General features: G+C 34.8%; 1 pseudogene; it reads left to right on the top strand.

Annotated features, from left to right (window-relative positions):
* The window catches only part of LOC109125499, a 6,223-nt pseudogene extending 1,827 nt beyond the window's left edge, over positions 1-4,396 (top strand).

Below are 10,148 nucleotides of genomic sequence, written 5' to 3'. Positions count from 1 at the left end.
GTCGGCAATAGCTGGAGCTAGGGTTTGACGATGCTCGTCACGTGCGGAAGCAAAAGGTTGAATTGGCACGTCCGGCGTTTGAGCAATGGTAATGTTGTTTTCTAGTGCCTTCGATCGTTGTTGCATGGTCGGCGCGCCGAGCGCTGGTAGCATGGTGGCAGCAGTTTCTTCTTCACTTGCTTCCTCATCATAAAAGGTAAACTTTCTCTCTCTATTTTTTTATTTTTGTGTCTATGCTTTCTCTCTCTTCTCTCTTTTGCTTGGTCTCCCTCTTAACCCTAAGCCGTCATCGTCCATCATCCTTTGTGTGAGATCGCCCATGGTCGGCCGACGTGATCGTGTTAGTTCGATGGGTGATTATAGCGACCTTGAGATAGGTGAAGATGAGGTCGGAATTGTCAGAATCAGAGGTTGGCATTTTGAGCCGAGATCGATCGTGGGCGGCAATCACATGGGNGACGCCGAGAGTGAGATTGAGATCGGCGCCGAGAGTGAGATTGAGCTCGGCTTAAAGGGAGATCATTGTCGTCGAGGTTGAGATCGTCGTCGTCAAGATTGAGATCACCACCGAGAGTGAGATTGAGGTCGGTGAATGAGTTTGAGGTCTCCGAANTAGGTCAGCGCAAACCACTAGCAGGTTTGACGAGAGCGGTGTCGAAACACGGAACGATGGAGATTTCGATAAGCGGAGGTCGGCGCTGCTCTCTGGTTCTACCAATCACGAGGTCGGCAATTATGGATTGGAGATGGTTAGTCANCCGAGAGTGAGATTGAGCTCGGCTTAAAGGGAGATCATTGTCGTCGAGGGAGATCCTTCTAGCGCCAGGTCGGCATGTCGCTGCGAGGTATTCGAGAATTTCAGAAGACTAGCTCTCGCGACATCGGCGAGTTCATCATGAATTTTTTGGGTTAGTTCTAGGAGGGCTAGGGAGGTATCCTCGAGCCAAACTATTGGAGAGTTCAACCAGGTTATGAGCATGGCGTCGTTCGGCTATCTGTTTGTCCTGGTTTTCGAGATGTTCGATGATGGTGACCTGCAGTTGCATTTTCGTTAGGATAAGTACGTAGACGATGTTGCCACTCGTAGTCGGCAATAGCTGGAGCTAGGGTTTGACGATGCTCGTCACGTGCGGAAGCAAAAGGTTGAATTGGCACGTCCGGCGTTTGAGCAATGGTAATGTTGTTTTCTGGTGCCTTCGATCGTTGTTGCATGGTCAGCGCGCCGAGCGCTGGTAGCATGGTGGCAGCAGTTTCTTCTTCACTTGCTTCCTCATCATAAAAGGTAAACTTTCTCTCTCTATTTTTTTATTTTTGTGTCTATGCTTTCTCTCTCTTCTCTCTTTTGCTTGGTCTCCCTCTTAACCCTAAGCCGACGCAGTCCATCATCCTTTGTGTGAGATCGCCCATGGTCGGCCGACATGATCGTGTTAGTTCGATGGGTGATTATAGCGACCTTGAGATAGGTGAGGATGAGGTCGGAATTGTCAGAATCGGAGGTCGGCATTTTGAGCCGAGGTCCATCGTGGGCAGCAATCACATGGAATCTCTAAGATCTGCGGTCGCAGGTTCCGACGAGGGTACTCACGAGATCAAAGCCACTTTTCTTGGGGCAACCTCAATCGAGGTAGATGCTGAGCTCGGCGGCGAGCATAGGTCAGCGCAAACCACTAGCAGGTTTGACGAGAGCGGTGTCGGAACACGGAACGATGGAGATTTCGATAAGCGGAGGTCGGCGCTGCTCTCTGGTTCTACCAATCGCGAGGTCGGCAATTATGGATTGGAGATGGTTAGTCGCTACAATACGGATCGAGGGAGCGATCTGGATTTGCTCGGCAAATCTGGTAGTTTTCGTTGTATTGAGAGAGATCAGAGAGATGCGAATGAGGTCGGCATTTCCTCCATGGTCGGCACTTCCCTCGAGGTCGGCGACGCTGGAGCCGGAGGTCGGCACAATCGGGGACTTGCGTGTTCAACAACTTCTGGCGAGGTCGCCATTTCTCGCGAGGTCGCTTCTTCTCGCGAGATGAGCAACGCGCGAGCCGAAGGTCGGCACGATCATGGATTTGTAGGTCCAGACATTCCTTGTGAGGTCGCCACTTCTCGCGAGGTTGGTAACGCTGGAGGTCGACGCGATCAGGGACTTACGGAAATTTCTTGTCTTCGTCCCCAACGTTGCTCTGTTGGCTGTTCGGAAGTGTTGTTGAGACCNAGGTTGAATTGGCACGTCCGGCGTTTGAGCAATGGTAATGTTGTTTTCTAGTGCCTTCGATCGTTGTTGCATGGTCAGCGCGCCGAGCGCTGGTAGCATGGTGGCNTTCCTCCATGGTCGGCACTTCCCTCGAGGTCGGCGACGCTGGAGCCGGAGGTCGGCACAATCGGGGACTTGCGTGTTCAACAACTTCTGGTGAGGTCGCCATTTCTCGCGAGGTCGCTTCTTCTCGCGAGATGAGCAACGCGCGAGCCGAAGGTCGGCACGATCATGGATTTGTAGGTCCAGACATTCCTTGTGAGGTCGCCACTTCTCGCGAGGTTGGTAACGCTGGAGGTCGACGCGATCAGGGACTTACGGAAATTTCTTGTCTTCGTCCCCAACGTTGCTCTGTTGGCTGTTCGGAAGTGTTGTTGAGACCTTCGCTGGAATTCGTCATGAGTCTTGAATCTTCATGGTAATGTGGACCGTCGGCTGATTCGTCAAAAAGAAGCGCTCTACTCTTGCCCCACGGTGGGCGCCAATTGTTTGTACCGGGGGATTACACAGTTTAAACAAATAAGATTTAGTGGGAAAGAGCGAGCAAGTTCTTTATTAATCGGGGAAAACGTGAGATCGTCACTTAAACAAGTCGTATTAGAGCTTGTTAGTCCACAGACGAACTAGTAAGCTTAAAATGACGAACTGAAACAAAACGAGTTATACGAAAGATAATAGCAGTTTTCGATGCAAAGTATTGCTCTGTGGGTATTGTCCGCGGGTCAGGATCCTTTTTCCAATAGATGTCTCGAGCTATTTATTAGCGAATGTAGAGTTAGGGCATTCTAGGGTTTTCTGTGTAAAATCCCGAGATTGTCCTCCAAGGTTGGCCCATGTCCTTCTATCTCTGGTGAGTCTTTGTTGGGCCGAGTTGGCATATGGGGCAAAGCCCATATCCAACAGACAAGCAAACAAGATCGTCGACAGTGAGCTTCAACCGGTTGGTTCCGGCTCAATACGATTTGAATCTTACGACAATGAATGGACAGAAGACAATGCCCAGCACATGTCACATCTTGAGAATATCGGAAAACGTGACCTGTCTGAACTCGTGAAAAGATACGAGAGAAAGAACGAGCCCATCTCGTGTTTGATTAATCATCCCTTCCTTCCTTGGGTATGCGATGTGGCGGAAGAGTTCAACATTCCTTGTGCACTTTTTTGGGTCCAGTCTTGCGCTTGTTTCTCTGCTTATTACCATTACCAAAATGGCTCTGTTTCTTTCCCGACAGAAAAGAGCCTCAGCTTGATGTTAAGCGCCCTTGCGTTCCTGTCTTGAAACACGACGAAATCCCCAACTATCTTCATCCTTCTACTCAATTTTCCGAATTGCGACAAGCGATTCTTGGACAATTCAAGAATTTGAGGAAGCCCTCCTGTGTTCTAATTAATTCCTTTGATGCCATGGAACAAGAAGTGCTCGACTACATGTCTACTCTATGTCCAATCAAAACTATTGGACCACTTTCCATATTCGCTAAGGAAGTGACCTCTGTTGTAACTGCTGACATGTGCAAACCATCGGAACAATGTCTCGACTGGTTAGACTCAAGACCAAAATCATCTGTTGTCTACATTTCTTTCGGGACGGTTGCATACTTCACGCAAGAACAAATGGAAGAGATCGCTCAAGGAGTTTTGAATTCTGGTTTATCGTTCTTGTGGGTGATTAGACCTCCACTAGAAATACTAAAGCTCAAGACTAATGTATTGCCTCAAGAACTATTAGAGGCAACTAGTAGAGGTAAAGGAATGATTGTGGACTGGTGTCCACAAGAGCAAGTCTTGGCACATCTTTCAGTAATGTGCTTCGTCACTCATTGTGGATGGAATTCGACAATGGAAGCTCTGGCTTTTGGAGTTCCGGTGGTTTGTTTACCGCAATGGGGAGATCAAGTCATTAAGGTTTATCTCATTGATGTTTTCAAGACGGGAGTTAGGCTTGGTCGTGGATCGATGGAGGATAGGGTTGTGCTGAGGGAGGAAGTGACAGAGAAGCTTTTGGAAGCGACAATTGGGGAGAAAGCGGAGGTGTTGAGGAAGAATGCTTTGAAATGGAAGGCAAAGGCAGAAGCCGCAGTGGCTCCTGGAGGATCATCAAATAAGACTTTATGGGAGTTCATGGAGAAGTTAGGTGTGGGAGTTTAAGAGGTTAATTTTCTTAATTAGCAAGAAAAGCCTAATATGTATGCATACTATTATAGAGCCATTTGAAAGTGAGCCTTGGATATTATAGTCCATGGTGGGTGGGGGTTTAGTAGATTTGGGCCATTTGGCGGACCCGCCAACAAACTAACACTGTAATATGGTTCATGTGGTAATTTTAAGAGTTTACTATGAGTAGAATTGTAATTTTCATAAGAGTAATAATGTATTTATCTATATATACATTTTTTGAGACATTTATTAAATAAATCCTGAAGTTAACACTTATTTACAAGTATATCATTGATATTAAATATTTTTAATATTAGTTTATAAAATAAAATTTAAAACTAAGATTTTGTGCAGAACAAAAACTCCTAAAATATCTCCTTAATCAATTAACAACTAATTACAATATCTCATTAAATATTTACTTTGTAAAATTCCTAAATATTTTCTAAAATATTTACAATATTTAATGCTAACAACAAAAATGTATGTGCAAATCCCAAATGAATTTTTACGTCAATACATATTTGTCCGTTTTATCTGCAAAAAAAAGGAAAAATAAAAAGAATAATCATATTTCATAACTTATTTTTGAATCATATGTAAACAATTCTAAAATTAAGATATTTTGAAGATAATGTATATTTGATTAGCAAGATTTTTGGTACTATATTTTGTTTGTATTTTTGGTTATTTGGATTCTGAAAAACGTGCATGTTGTACTTAAGCAAAGAAGAAAAATTGTGTTTGGATATCTAGCGGGATGGGTTTGGGTATTAATATAAATTGAAAATTATTTCATTGACTGTTAGTAAATCATCAGTTCATTATTTTGTTAATACCATCGACATTTTAATAGGCATATCTAATTAAGTTTATTAAATTACGATTATGTAAAATAAACAAACAGTACTACGGTATACCACATGTTATTTCTGAATTTAACAATTTAAACCGGTAAACCTAACTTTTTAAACCATTAAACCTAAATAATATATAGATATAAGGGATATATATTTAAAATTTACAAAACATTAGTCATATATATAGTTAATCTATTAAAAATTACATTTTTATTTTACTTTTAAAAATATAGTCCAGCGGTGTACCGCGGGTTAAAACCTATCTATATATATATTTTTGGAGACATTTATGAAATAAATCCTGAACTTGACACTTATTTACAAGCTTGCCATTGACATTAAATATTTATAATTTTAATTTATAAAATAAAATTTAAAACTAAGATTTTGTGCAAAACAAAAATTCCTAAAATATCTCCTTAATCAATCAACAACTAATTACAATATCTCATTAAATATTTGTTTTGTAAAATTCCTAAATATTTCCTAAAATATTTACAATATTTAATGCTAACAACAAAAATGTATGTGCAAATCCCAAATGAAATTTTACGTCAATACATATTTGTCCGTTTTATCTGCAAAAAAAAAATAAAAAAAAAAATAAAAAGAATAATCATATTTCATAACATATTTCCGAATCATATGTAAACAATTCTAAAATTAAGATATTTTGAAGATAATGTATACTTGATTAGCAAGATTTTTGGTACTATATTTTGTTTGTATTTTTGGTTATTTGGATTTTGAAAAACGTGCAAGTTGTACTTAAGCAAAGAAGAAAAATTGTGTTTGGATATCTAGCGGGTTGAGTTTGGGTATTAATATAGATTGAAAATTATTTCATTGATTGTTAGTAAATCATCAGTTTATTATTTTGTTAATACCATCGACATTTGAATATTAGGCATATCTAATTAAGTTTATTAAATTACGATTATGTAAAATAAACAAACAGTACTACGGTATACCATATGTTATTTCTGAATTTAACTATTTAAACCGGTAAACCTAAATTTTTAAACCGTTAAACCTAAATAATATATAGATATAAGGGATATATATTTAAAATTTACAAAACATTAGTCATATATATAGTTAATCTATTAAAAATTACATTTTTATTTTACTTTTAAAAATATAGTCCAGCGGTGTACCGCGAGTTAAAACCTATCTATATATATATTTTTGGAGACATTTATGAAATAAATCCTGAACTTGACACTTATTTACAAGCTTGCCATTGACATTAAATATTTATAATTTTAATTTATAAAATAAAATTTAAAACTAAGATTTTGTGCAAAACAAAAATTCCTAAAATATCTCCTTAATCAATCAACAACTAATTACAATATCTCATTAAATATTTGTTTTGTAAAATTCCTAAATATTTCCTAAAATATTTACAATATTTAATGCTAACAACAAAAATGTATGTGCAAATCCCAAATGAAATTTTACGTCAATACATATTTGTCCGTTTTATCTGCAAAAAAAAAATAAAAAAAAAAATAAAAAGAATAATCATATTTCATAACATATTTCCGAATCATATGTAAACAATTCTAAAATTAAGATATTTTGAAGATAATGTATACTTGATTAGCAAGATTTTTGGTACTATATTTTGTTTGTATTTTTGGTTATTTGGATTTTGAAAAACGTGCAAGTTGTACTTAAGCAAAGAAGAAAAATTGTGTTTGGATATCTAGCGGGTTGAGTTTGGGTATTAATATAGATTGAAAATTATTTCATTGATTGTTAGTAAATCATCAGTTTATTATTTTGTTAATACCATCGACATTTGAATATTAGGCATATCTAATTAAGTTTATTAAATTACGATTATGTAAAATAAACAAACAGTACTACGGTATACCATATGTTATTTCTGAATTTAACTATTTAAACCGGTAAACCTAAATTTTTAAACCGTTAAACCTAAATAATATATAGATATAAGGGATATATATTTAAAATTTACAAAACATTAGTCATATATATAGTTAATCTATTTAAAAATTACATTTTTATTTTACTTTTAAAAATATAGTCCCGCGGTGTACCGCGGGTTAAAACCTAGTATAAAATTAATAATTTGAATAAATGCGAATAACAGTTTGGTTTTTTGTCGTATTTTTCGTAAAAAAAGATTTTTTTTTACGAAAGATTTCTTTGGTTACGTCTCTTTATAAAATTGTGTATGTTTATTGTAGATTTGTGTTTTACAAATATTTCTGTCTATTCAGTTGCTTAATTTTTTTGCAATTTTATAAATTTTTTAATCTTTTTAAAAACTTCCAAAAATTCTTTTTGTCACAACTTTTTCATAATATGATAAACTAAAATAATTTGAAATTCGATCTTCAACATCATTCTCTGTTCTTTAAATTATTTATCAACATACATCATTTTAAATTTCAAGAAATTCCACTCATTCTTACCTAACTAAATATTTTTGGAATGACTATAATAATATAGAATTTTACAATACTCCCTCCGTTTCAAAATATAAGATGTTTTAGAGAAGTTTTTTGTTTCATAATATAGGATGTTTTCAATTTTCTATGTAACTTTTAGATAAGTTTAGTATTTTATATTATGCAGTATTATTTCTGATTGGTTGAACTTGTTAAAAATAAAGACTTCTTAATATGCGTGCTTTAGTTAAAACATCATATATTATGAAACGGAGGGAGTATAACATTTTAATGAAGATGCCAACAATTTTTTCTCTAGATTTGGATGTATTATGTAGTGATTTTTTTTCTAACAATTTTGAATGGCAATAGTGATACTTTCTATTTAAAAGCATTATATATGAGTTGCATACATCATAATTTGGTTGCATTAACATAATGTTCAAATTTGAAAAGACATCATCAAAAAATATGGCTATTGTGACATCCAGGTTTGCGGAGAGGTATAAAGAGAATGGATTTGGTCGCAATAATCATAAGAGAACTCCAGAATTAAGCGTGTTTATACTGGAGTAGTCTCAGGATGGGTGACCTTGGAGAAGTGATTGTCGAACTGTGGAGTGAAGACAAAACACAAGAAATATCATGTGGTGATTTGTAGGGACGGTAAACAAGTATTTAAAGCTTCCCAGACATAACAAACCGACCGTTGGATATGGATGGGCTCACGGGCCTAGTGAAAGGACGTGAGACCCATTAAAAAAAGTAGGGCCATAGACTGGAAATGGACATGGGACCTACTAAAAAAGGTGGCGGTCGGGACGTTACAACTATCTTCTATATTTTTCATCCTATGTGTTGGGCGCTTTAATTATTGTAAACCTCAAATAAACTGTTTTAAATTATATACTAATCCAATACACGAAGTATTCAAAATTATATAATTTAAGTAGAAAATTTCTATAATAAAATATTACTACAAACTAAGATTAAAAAAATATATGCCTTCCCTTTTTATAAGTCAAAGGCTGGCTTTTAATTAGTTTTTAAGATATATGTTTTTATGTAGATAAATATAATTTTGATTATTTTCTTCTTCATTTTCTTATTAAAACAAAAAATTAGCTGGTAATGTCTTAGATATATTTTAAATGACATAATATCATAAATTTTATAAAAGTAAAAAGTAAAAGGATATGTTTAAAACTCCAACAGTTGAAATTTCAAAAGAAAAAATAATTTTTAAAAAGAAAAGGTAAGAAAAATGTTGTAATATAATTATTTTTACATATGTTGTTATATTTGTTTTTGTAAAATTATGTAATAATTTATTATTTTCAGTTATTTTTCAAAAATAAATAGAAATAAAATTGTATTTTGAGAGAACAACGAGAAAAAATTATTTTTTGAATATTTTTGGTCAGCGGCTAATTCTGGGAAAACAAACACCAAATTTGGATAGTTATGGTGCTATACACATATACATGTTTGTTTATGCATGTAATGATTATATTAGGGCATTTGCAAAAATACCATTTTTTTTATACTCTTTTGCAAAAGTTCCTTCGTTTAATAATAAAGTTTTCTATGTACAAAATGACTAAATTCCAAACTTTATACTCCAAATACTAAACCATACCCCCTCAAAACTATACTTTAAATGTAAAACATAGAACCAAACCTAAAAAAAATTCTAAAAGTTAATTTAATATATTATAGTTGTGTAAAATGAAAATGACAAAAAAAAAATTGAAAAAGGTATCTACAAAACTATAATTCTAACAATTTCTTATGATAATACTTGGTGTAGTAAAAGAATTTTCAAGTCTGCATATATGACTATGTAGTGGTGTTTACTTCATCTAGCTGGCAATCATTTTCAAAACATTTTTAATGCAATTAACTAAACCAATTATGAATATATTTTTTTGAGGTCTTGTAAATGTTTATTTGTTTGCTGTAAATTTAATTTTAAGACATAAAATTTTAGTTTTTTCTTAATAATGTATAATGTTTCAAATTAAATATATACATAAATTATTATCATTAGTATGTATTTGATTTAGAGCATTTGTTCATAGTAATTATTTGAGGTACGCTGGTCAAATTTGTTTTCATGTTTGATTACAATGAAGTAATAGTACATGAGAAAGCAAAGATCACTGATCAAATCCAAATTCGTTTCAATTTAAATTGTCAAATTTTAAAACATAATTCAAATAATTATGAAGTTAGAAAGCTGAATGGACATTAAATGAGTTCATTTTTAAATTTAAATAATTTAATGTTTTAAAACATACTACTTTATAAACCTTATAATTTTTTTATAAATTAAGACTTAATGGGTATATTTTTGAAGTTAGAAAGCTGAATAGACATTTTCGAAAACAAAAAGCTGAAATGAATATCTTTGAAGATATGCACACTACGGACATTTTTCAAAAAAAAAAAAAAAAAAAA

This window comes from Camelina sativa, chromosome 7, assembly GCF_000633955.1.
Source record: "Camelina sativa cultivar DH55 chromosome 7, Cs, whole genome shotgun sequence".
NCBI lineage: Eukaryota > Viridiplantae > Streptophyta > Magnoliopsida > Brassicales > Brassicaceae > Camelina > Camelina sativa.
The sequence above is the reverse complement of the archived record's forward strand: the minus strand, read 5'-3'. Positions and strand labels throughout refer to the sequence as shown.